General features: G+C 52.9%; 1 long non-coding RNA gene across 1 annotated transcript in view; it reads right to left on the bottom strand.

The window, feature by feature from the left end:
* Positions 1-1,408, bottom strand: part of LOC111553386 — a 5,950-nt gene extending 4,542 nt beyond the window's left edge. The window contains exon 1 of the long non-coding RNA XR_002734931.3: positions 1,052-1,408. This is a non-coding gene — a long non-coding RNA (uncharacterized LOC111553386). The remainder of the gene's footprint in view (positions 1-1,051) is intronic.
* Positions 1,409-10,182: the final 8,774 nt, after the last annotated feature.

Below are 10,182 nucleotides of genomic sequence, written 5' to 3'. Positions count from 1 at the left end.
ACGTCCTGGTCCCTCCGACTGCACAGTGTGACAGCCACCACCCAGCCGTGCCGGGTAAGATGCCCAATTAAATTTGAATTTCAGATAAACAATTTTAGCATAAGTGTGTCCCCAACATTGGTAAAAATGACTATTTGTTGTTTATCTGAGATTCAGAATAAGCTGGGCATCTTGGACTGTTTATTTGCTCAACCTAGAAACTCATGAGTGCCTAAGGAGGTCAAGGGAAATTCCTGACCACCCCAAATCTGTGTCGGACCCGGGGCAGTCACAACGGGGTGCAGTGGTTGTACCTGGTGACTCAGGCCGCTTGTCTACCTCCTCATGTCCCCGCCTGCCCCTAGCACCACGGTGTCATGCCCTACCCTCCAGCGGGCCCAGAAAGCAGCACGTTTGCTGAGGGCCATGGTCCTCTAGGCACAGGGTTCAGCCCAAGGCGGGCAGCCCTGGTTCCCAAGCCTCCTGCAGCACTGACTGTCCACTGCAGCTGGCCTGGGGTCTGCAGCTGGCCTTCTGCTTCTGGCCCTGGCTCACCTCTCCAGAGGTCTCTGGAAGCTTCTTCCCCACAGGGTCCTCCCTTCTACGGTAATCTTCCCCGGTTCTGGGAAACAAACTGGAGAGGCCCAGGCGCACCCACCTCTTCTCTCGGGGTCTCCACAGCTTCTCCTCTGCCTCCTCCCCGAGGGGATCACTCCATCCCTTCCCCTCTCCAGTGACCCTCTCCACACCCACCCGGCTTCCCCCTTCCTCTGAGCACCCCAGACCCCAAAGGATGAGGTGAGGGAGCCTTTGGAGAAATGTTGCCTGAGGTCACGGGTCCCCACTCTTGGGGGAACCACGCAGCCTGCCCGGCAGTCAGCCCCTCTCCGTGGGCAGCCCCTCCCCGCAGGCAGCCACCTCCCCGCAGGCAGCTTCCTCCCCGCAGGCAGCCCCTCCCCGCAGGCAGCCCCTCCCCGCAGTCAGCCCCCTCCCCGCAGGCAGCCCCTCCCTGCAGGCAGCTCCCTCCCCATAGTCAGCCCCCTCCCCGCAGGCAGCCGCCTCCCCGCCTCACCTCACAGCTGCAGGGATCTGGGTTCGGAAGTGTTGGAGGCAGCTCAGGTTGAAGGCCGGGCAGCGGGCACTTCTCCCCCAGCCTCCTGGGGCCCGGGCATCACTGGAAGCGGAGTTTGTCCCCACTTTGTATCAGTCGCAAAGAAAGAGCCCCCAACTGGACAAAAGGCAAGCCGGCTGCGTTCCTGGTCCAGAGTGGGTGAGCGTGAGCCTCTGCCCTGTGGGGGAGGCTGAGGCCGGGGGTGGTGAGGAGTCCCATGCGGGGAGGAGGCTGTAGGAGCACCTCAATGCGCCTCTTGATACCACGCATGCTTAGCAAGCCCTGGGGACTGTTCTCTCGGGCGGGGACTTCCGGCTTGTAATGACATGTCACTGACTTAAAGGGAACTGGGGTCACCAGCTCTGGTTTGTGCCCATCTGGTGCGTTCTTATCTCCCTGGTATTTGGCAGGGGATCCTAAGCCTCTTCTGGCATGCTGAGACATCTGGAGCTCATCAAGCCTTGGAGCCTGTAGATAAAGAGATTAAAGGAAAAAAGAAAAGAAATCCTGCCCTGGGAGAGTTGGGGCAGGATTAGCCCTGAGGCCACGCCTCTGCGGGGTCTCCCATAGGCTGGGCCAGCCTCTGCCCTCCCTGCTTCCAGAACCCTGAAGGCTGATGGCGGCCAGTCTCCACCCACCCCAGAGCCCAGCCTAGCAGTTGAAGGCCGCCCACCCCGTTCGAATGCCCCTCTTCTTCCAGGGTCAGCCTGCACGCCACTCACACAGAGGCCAGGCAGGTGGTGGGGCCGGGAGTTTATCCTCTGCCTGAGGGGGGGTCTGGGGTGCAACTGAGCCTTTCACCCTTTGAGAGGAGTCAGGGTCATGCAGCGTCTCCAGCAAGTGGTGGCAGAAACTGATGGAGCATCCTAATCACAAAATAGGAAGACAGTTTACAAAATAGGAGCCTTTACCAAGAGCCTCTCCCTCCCTCCCTCTGTGGGAAAAGAAAGAGAGATCAGCCTGTTACTGTGTCTATATGGAAGGAAGCAGACATAAGAGACTCCATTTTGTTCTGTATTTGAGATGCTGTTAATCTGTGACCCTACCCCCAACCTTGTCCTTGCAAGAGACATGTGCTGTGGTGACTTAAGGTTTAAAGGATTTTGGGCTGTGCAGGATGTGCTTTGTTAAACAAGTACCTGAAGGCAGCTTGCTGGTTAAAAAGTCATCACCATTCTCTTAATCTCAACTACCCAGGGGACACATACACGGCCAAAGGTCGCAGGGACCTCTGCCTAGGAAAGCTAGGTATTGTCCAAGGTTTCTCCCCATGTGATAGTCTAAAACAATGCTGCTAAAGGGTTTATGGAGATGTTTGCATATGTATATCAAGGCACAGCATTTTCCTTTGAACTTATTCACGTCACAGAGATCTTTATCCATATGTCTTACTGCTAATTTTCTACCTATAATGATCCTATTATCCTGCCACTTCCTTTTCTTTAAGATGGTAAAAAAAATGATCAATAAATACTGAGGGAACTCAGACACCGTGCCGGCGTGGGTCCTCTGTATGCTGAGCGCCGGTCCCCTGGGCCCACTTTTTCTTTCTCTATACTTTGTCTCTGTGTCTTATTTCTTTTCTCAAGTCTCTCGTTCCACCTAACGAGAAACACCCACAGGTGTGGAGGGGCAGGACACCCCTTCATCCTTCCTTCCCTCCCAACCCTCTTTCTGTCTCTCAAGTAGAAGTGGGGTCTCTCTATGTTACCCAGGCTGCTCTCGAACTCCGGGGCTCGAGCGATCCTCCTGCCTCAGCCTCCCAAAGTGCTGAATTACAGGTGTGAGCTACTGGGCCCAGCCCCAGGCCCTCTTACAGGGGCGAGCTGCCTGGAAACAACCCAGCGCCGTATCCCCCTCAGGGTGCAGTGACAGGACCCCTGCCACCCCCAACCCAGGCCCAAAAGGAGGGGCCAGGAGGAGAGGGGCCACCAAGGCAGGTGAGCTGCTTAAGAGGAGCGAGGGCTGTGGACAGTCCTGCGGTCTGCAGGAGGGGCCAGCAGGATCAATATCCAGCTTCTCTCTCCTGCTGGGCTCCTGCTGGGGCTCCCTGTTGGTCACCCCAAAACTTACTGTCTCTCATCGCTGCCGGGGCTGGCCAGGCTCAGCTGCTGGTTCTGCCCTGGGGCACCTCCTAGGTGGAGTCAGGGCGGCTGAAGGCTTCTCCACTCATGCGTCCACTGTGTGGGCCTCCTGCCCTGCTGACCTCCAGGACTTGCAGTGTGCGACGGCCACACCACAGCCCCTCTTCTGCCGCCTCCCTCCTGCCTCCCGGAATGATGCTCTTAACCCCCCATTAGAGGCCGCCATTCTTCCGACTGTACCTCTTGACACCCTCAGTACAGTTCAAGAGACCGTGAAGAAACTCACAAAAGTGACAATTGGAGGCTCTGAGAGAAAACAGTGAAGTCACTATGCATTTATTTTTATTTACTTATTTTTTTTTAGAGATGAGGTCTTGCTTGGTTGGCCAAGCTGGTCTCTTGAACTCCTGGCCTCAAATGATCCTCCCACCTTGGTCTCCCAAAGTGTGGAGATGACAGGTGTGAGCCGTTCTCTCCGGCTTACTCTGCGTTTTAGGGATGGGATGTGTTGATGAAAGAAAACCAAACTCTGAAATATTTGAAGAGGTTTATTCTGAGCTGAATGTGAGGACCGTGGCCTGTGACAGAGACTCAGGAGGTCCAGAGAACACGTGCCCAAGATGGCCGGGGAACAGCTCGATTTTACACCCTTCAGGAAGAAAGAAGTTACAGGCTGATATGGTTTGGATTTGTGACCCCCTGGCCCCCCAGATCTCATGTGGAATAGGTGGAGGGGCCTGGTGGGAGGTGATTCGATCATGGGGTCAGATTTCCCCCTTGCTGTTCTGGGGATAGTGAGTGAGTTCTCAGGAGATCTGATGGTTTGAAAGTGTGTGGTGCTTCCCCCTTTGCTCCTTCTCCCTTGGGCTCAAGGGATCCACCTGCCTCGGCTTCCCAAAGTGTTGGGATTACAGGTGTGAGCCACTGCGCCTGGCTGAAGCCTCTGTTGATCCTGATTTTTTTTCCTGTTGCTATTATGGCTGTTTTTCTCCTCTTCTTTTTCTGATGGGTCTCTCACGAGAATTATCCACATTTTTAAGGCTGGGCACAGTGGCTCACACCTGTAATCCCAACACTTTGGGAGGTCAAGGCAGTTGGATCATTTGAGGTCAGGAGTTTGAGACCAGCCTGGCCAACATGGTAAAACCTCATCTCCACAAAAAATACAAATATTAGCTGGGCATGGTTGCACAAGCCTGTAATCCCAGCTACTTGGGAGGCTGAAACACAAGCATTGCTTGAACCTGGGAGGCAGAGATTGCAGTCAGCTGAGACTGCACCACTGCACTCCAGCTCAGGCAACACAGTGAGACCCTGTCTAAAAAAAAAAAAAAAAAAAAAAAGCAAGAGTTATCCAAGTTTTTAGTTTACCCAAAGAAATAACTAACTTGTGTATCCTATCTAATTTGTACATAATTTATATATTATTAATTTCTGATGTCACTTTTATTAGTTTCTTCTGTTTTTTTTTTTTTTTTAATTCCATTTGCTTTTCTTTCTGTTACTTCCTGTGATGAATGCTTCATTCATCGATGTTGAATCTTTTTTTTTGAGATGGAGTCTCGCTCTGTCACCCAGGCTGGAGTGCAATGGTACGATCTTGGCTCACTGCAACCTCCGCCTCCCGGGTTCCAGCGATTCTCCTGTCTCAGCCTCCCAAGTAGCTGGGATTACAGGTGTGTGCCGCTACGCTCAGCTAATTTTTGCATTTTTAGTAGAGACAGGGTTTCACTATGTTGGTCAGGCTGGTCTCCAACTCCTGACCTCCGGCCTTGGCCTCCCAAAGTGCTGGCATTACAAGCATGAGTCCCTGTGCCTAGCCTGAATTTTTTTTAATGTATGAAGGTAAGGGCCAATGGGAAATCTTCCCTTTTAACCCCTGCCATTTCCATGAAAACTCAGCGCAGAAAAGGCAGATTAACTGGAGTAAAGGCACACAGGTTTATTAACGTGTTCACAGGGGAAAACACAGAGTGATATCCCCCACCCTGCAGCGGGGTTCAGACGCGGAGGGACCATCCTGGCCACACAGGCCATGGGGAGAGAAGAGGATTCTGAGGGCAGTGGAGCAGGGAGCACATATCAACCTGTAGACAGTTCTCTTTGGAATGTGGATGGGCCTGAGGGACAGACATTATCTTTTGAAAGGGTCTGTTCAGATATGGTGACATTCTTTGTCTTGGGGTAGGGGGAAGAAAATACAGTTGTTCTTGGTGGCTTCAGACTTTAGGCAGACAAAGGAAGTTTAGAGAACTCCATCCTGACTTTGGGAGAGTCTGGGGGTTGTGGGGGAGAACAGAAAGTTCTTGAAGTTTCTTCAGCATGTCAAAGTGCCATAATTTGAGCTATTGGGTTCTGAGACCTAACAGTGGATACAGTTCTCTCAAAGCATGCAGTTATGGCCGGGCGTGGTGGCTCATGCCTGCAATCCCAGCACTTTGGGAGGCTGAGGAAGGTGGATCACCTGAGGTCAGGAGTTCAAGCCCAAACATGGCCAACGTGGTGGAATCTCGTCTCTACTAAAAATACAAAAATTAGCCAGGTGTGGTAGTGCATGCCTGTCGTCCCAGCTACTTGGGAGGCTGAGACAGGAGAATCGCTTGAACCTAGAGGTAGAGGTTGCAGAGCTGAGATTGTGCCACTACACTCTAGCCTGGGCAACAAGAGCAAAGCTCCGTCTCAAATAAATAAATAAATAAATAAAAAACTAGCAAGATGTGGTGGTGTGTGCCTGCGGTCTCAGCTACTGAGGAGGTTGAGGCAGGAGGATCACATGAGCCCAGGAGGTCAGGGCTGCAGTGAGCTTTGATTGTACCACTGCATTCCTGTTGCATTGGGCAACAGAGGGAAATCCTATTTTCATTTTGATTTCTTCTGTGACACATGGGTTATTTATAAATATACTTGTTCATTTCCAAACAGAGGAGGATTTTCTCGTTTTGGGTAATAATTTCTGGTCTAATTGAATTGTAATTAGAGAAGCCACTCTGCATGATTTCAGTTAATTTGTGGAAACTTTTTCATGGCTCATTATGTGATCGATAGTTGTAAATGTTTGTGTGTACTTGAAAAAGACGTGTGTTCTGGGATTGCTGTGTCCGGTTTTCTATGTCGGTTACCTTTCTTTTATTAATGTGAAAATTTGTTTTATTTTCTAAATTTTTAAATTGAATTTTTTTTTTTTTTGAGATGCGGTCTTGTTCTGTTGAGTGCACTGGCGCAATCTCAGCTCACTGCAGCCTCTGCCTGCGGGTTCAAACAATTCTCCCACCTAAGCCTCCCGAGTAGCTGGGATTACAGGAGCCCACCACCACACCTGGCTAATTTTAGTAGAGACGTGGTTTCACCATCTTGGCCAGGCTGGTCTTGAACTCCTGACCTTGTGATCCACCTGCCTCGGCCTCCCAAAGTGCTGGGATTGCAGGCATGAGCCACCATGCCCAGCAAGATCACTTTTTAAAAGACGTTCTTGGCTAGTGCTGTGGCTCACACCTGTATTCCTTGAGCACGGGAGTTCGAGACCAGCTGGGGCAATATGGCGAAACCCTGCCTCTACAAAAATACAAAAATTAGGTGGGCATGGTGGTGTACACCTGTCATCCCAGCTACTTCGGGGGCAGAGGCAGGAGGATCGCTTGAGCCTGGGTCAAGGCTACAATAAGCTGTGTCCCCACCACTGCACTCCAGCTTGGGCAACAAAGTGAGGTCCTGTCTAAAAATAAAAATAAAAAATAAAATAAAATAAAAATTTTCTTTTAGTACAAGTATGTTGGAAGTATGTTGGTGATAACCTTTCTGTCTGTCTGACAAAGTCTTTCTTCCAATGCTCTTGTTGCCTGTGGAATTCAGGGCTATCATCTATCTCTCCTGGCTTCCATAGTTGTCCTTCTCACTACCGCCCCCTGGTGGCTGATCTTTTTCTCTGGCCGTTGACGGGACATTTTTTTCTTTGGGCTTCTGCATTTTCACAGGTGCATGTGGGGTTATTTATTTGTTGACGCTGCCTGAAGTTTTCTGGGCTGCCTGATCTGTGGCTGGATCCACTTTATCAGTTCTGGAAATGTCTCAGCTATTAAGTCTTCAATATCGCCTTTGTGCTATTCGCTCAGCTATTTGGGGAACTGTCACGGTGTATGTATCTGCTATCTTTGTATATTTCTTACTTTTTCTACTTTTGAGTATGGATTGGGCACTGAGGGGAAGGTCCGTCAGAAGGATTTTCCACAGATCCCTCTGCTCCCCAGATGGGAAGGCAGGTCCCAAGTTTTCCCCATGGAGGAGGCTGGTTCTCCCAAAGGGACCTGGGTGCTTTCTGGAGAGGGAATGGTGGCTGTGTGTTTTTAAATTGTGGACCAGGCCAGGTGCAGTGGCTCACACTTATAATTCCAGCATTTTGGGAGGCTGAGGCAGGGGGATCACTTGAGCCCAAGAGTTCAAGATCAGCCTGGGCAACACAGTAAGATCCAATATCTATAAAAAAACTTTTAAAAAAATAGCTGGGTGTAGTGGCGGTGCCTGTGGTCCCAGCTACTTGGAAGCTGAGGCAGGAGGATCGTTTGAGCCTGGGAGGACTGCAGACTTGGCGTGGGCCTGGGGGCCGTGGGCCTGGGGGCCGCGGCCCGTTCTCTTCTGCTTGTCTCCTGGTTGTCTTCGTGTCCACACTGGCTTCAAGGTTTCCTGAAGGGGGTGGCCCTGGAGAGGGTCCGAGGGGGTCGGGTGGGGCTTCCTGTGCCACACGCCCTCCTGTTTCACCCACAGGGCAGAAGTTCAGCTATACTAGCAAGGGCTGTGATCCTCCCTATGTCCATATTATGAACCTCACCCAGCCTGTGGTCCCTGGTAGGTCTTACCCCACAGACACTGAGGATGGACTGATTGGCTTGAAGACTGAGAAGCTGGACATGACCTGCTGTGAAAAGAGCCTCTGTAACAAGGGCGTCAAGGGGGCAGAGGCTGTGGATGGGGGAGGCGGCACAGGGTCCTGCCTGGGCCTTACCTCCCGAGGTCCCCACAGGGGATGAGCGGTGGGGGGCTGGCGAGGGGCAGTGCCAGGACCTGCTGCCCATCCTCTGGAGGCTCATCTGCGGGCAGATGCTGGGAAGCAGGGGCTGGATGGGGCTGCAGAGAGGAGGGCGCCCAGTTCCGGGCCGGCGTGGAGACTGGGAAATCCCCGGTGGGAGGCTCAGGTTCAGAGCCCTGAGATGAGCCTTCCTTCCTCATCCTTCCCTTCCTCTCCCTCCCGTCCCCTGCAGGCTGAGGTTGGGAAGGAGGTTGAGGCTGCAATGAGCTGTGATTGTACCACTGCACTCTAGCCTGGGCGACAGAGGGAGACCCTATCTCAAAAAACAAAACAGGCCAGGTGTGGTGGCTCATGCCTGTGATCCCAGCACTTTGGGAAGCTGAGGCAGGCAAATCACCTGAGGTCAGGAGTTCGAGACCAGCCTGGCCAACATGGTAAAACCCCGTCTCTACTAGAAATACAAAAATCAGCTGGGTGTGGTGGCACGCACCTGTAATCCCAGTTACTTGGGAGGCTGAGGCAGGAGAATCGCTGGAACCCGGGAGCCGGAGGTTGCGGTGAGCTGAGATCGTGCCACTGTACTCCAGCCTGGGCGACAAGAGCACGACTCCATCTCAAAAACAAAAACAAACAAAACACCAAATAATCCCCCTGCCAATAAACTGAGGACCATGTGCATAGAGGGTATAAAATCAATTGAGTGGGACACAATCAATACTTTTCTTTTTTTTTTCTGAGAGGGAGTCTCGCTCTTTCACTCAGGCTGGAGTGCGGTGGTGCAATCTGGGCTCACTGCAAGCTCCGCCTCCTGGGTTCACGCCATTCTCCTGCCTCAGCCTCCCGAGTAGCTGGGACTACAGGCGCCGCCACCTCGCCTGGCTAGTTTTTTGTATTTTTTTAGTAGAGACGGGGTTTCACCATGTTAGCCAGGATGGTCTCGATCTCCTGACCTCGTGATCCGCCCGTCTCGGCCTCCCAAAGTGCTGGGATTACAGGCTCGAGCCACCACGCCCGGCGATACTTTTCAAATAAAGTAGAAGGCATCACATGAAGTGAGGATAACTTGCGATGTGAAAGCCGTGCTTTCATTATCCGTAGACACACAGAGTGCACACCTCTCGGGATGCTTGTGCTCTGACTGGCATGTAACACGCACTGCTTATGCACGGTCAGATTAAAACACACATTTTAAGAGTCAAAAATACAACCAGTCAGTATCCCTAAGCAATATTCTAACTTCTCCATTGCTTGGTGTTACGATGTCTGGCTCAGCCATCATCAGGCCCTGGGACCCGAGCAGTGTGACCGCAGGGCCAGCAGAGTGACCCGCGGACCATGGGCCCTGCTGGCGCTGCCTCTTCAGGTCTGACCTGCGCTCTGGTGCACCGCGTGGCGGGGCAGTCAGGCCTCTTGGGCCCGCGCCTTGCCCACAGCTGCCCGGAGTCACTGGGGAGTCTTTTGTGCCTGACGCCTCCAGCTCCGCCCTTGTCCTCCCCGCTCTCCGAAGCCACCCCCACCTCACCTGGCTCATCCTCTCAGAGGCCATGGAGTCTCCAAGCAGAGACCCCTGAGGGCACAGGGTGGATTCTGCTTTTCGGAGGGGACCTCCCACCTGAAAGGCGACCCATTCTTATGCGGGTCTGCTGCCTTTATCTGTCTTCAGCAAGGGCTGTCCCCACAGTCCAGGCAGCCCTCTCCCTCCTTCTGCCCAGCACCTGGTAGGGGGGTGGGGGGGCAGAGTCTGCAGTCACCCCTGGCCCATTTCCTGTGTCTTCTGATTCCCCTGAAGAACAAGTTCAGGTGTGGGTGTGATGGGGGTGGGCAGGGGGCACTGACTGGGAGGGACGGGTGGTTCCAGGAGTGGCCAGGACACCCCCGAGGGAGCCCCCATGTCGCCCCACCCCGTTACAGGGGCCTCTGCTCCCTGCACAGAAAACAAGGGGTGCCTGGCCTGGGGTCTCAGTGTCAGAGATTGTTGCCCCGCTGGC

This window comes from Piliocolobus tephrosceles, chromosome 7, assembly GCF_002776525.5.
Source record: "Piliocolobus tephrosceles isolate RC106 chromosome 7, ASM277652v3, whole genome shotgun sequence".
In the NCBI taxonomy this organism is placed as follows: Eukaryota; Metazoa; Chordata; class Mammalia; order Primates; family Cercopithecidae; genus Piliocolobus; species Piliocolobus tephrosceles.
Note: the sequence above shows the minus strand (reverse complement) of the source record. Positions and strands in the feature narration are given on the sequence as shown.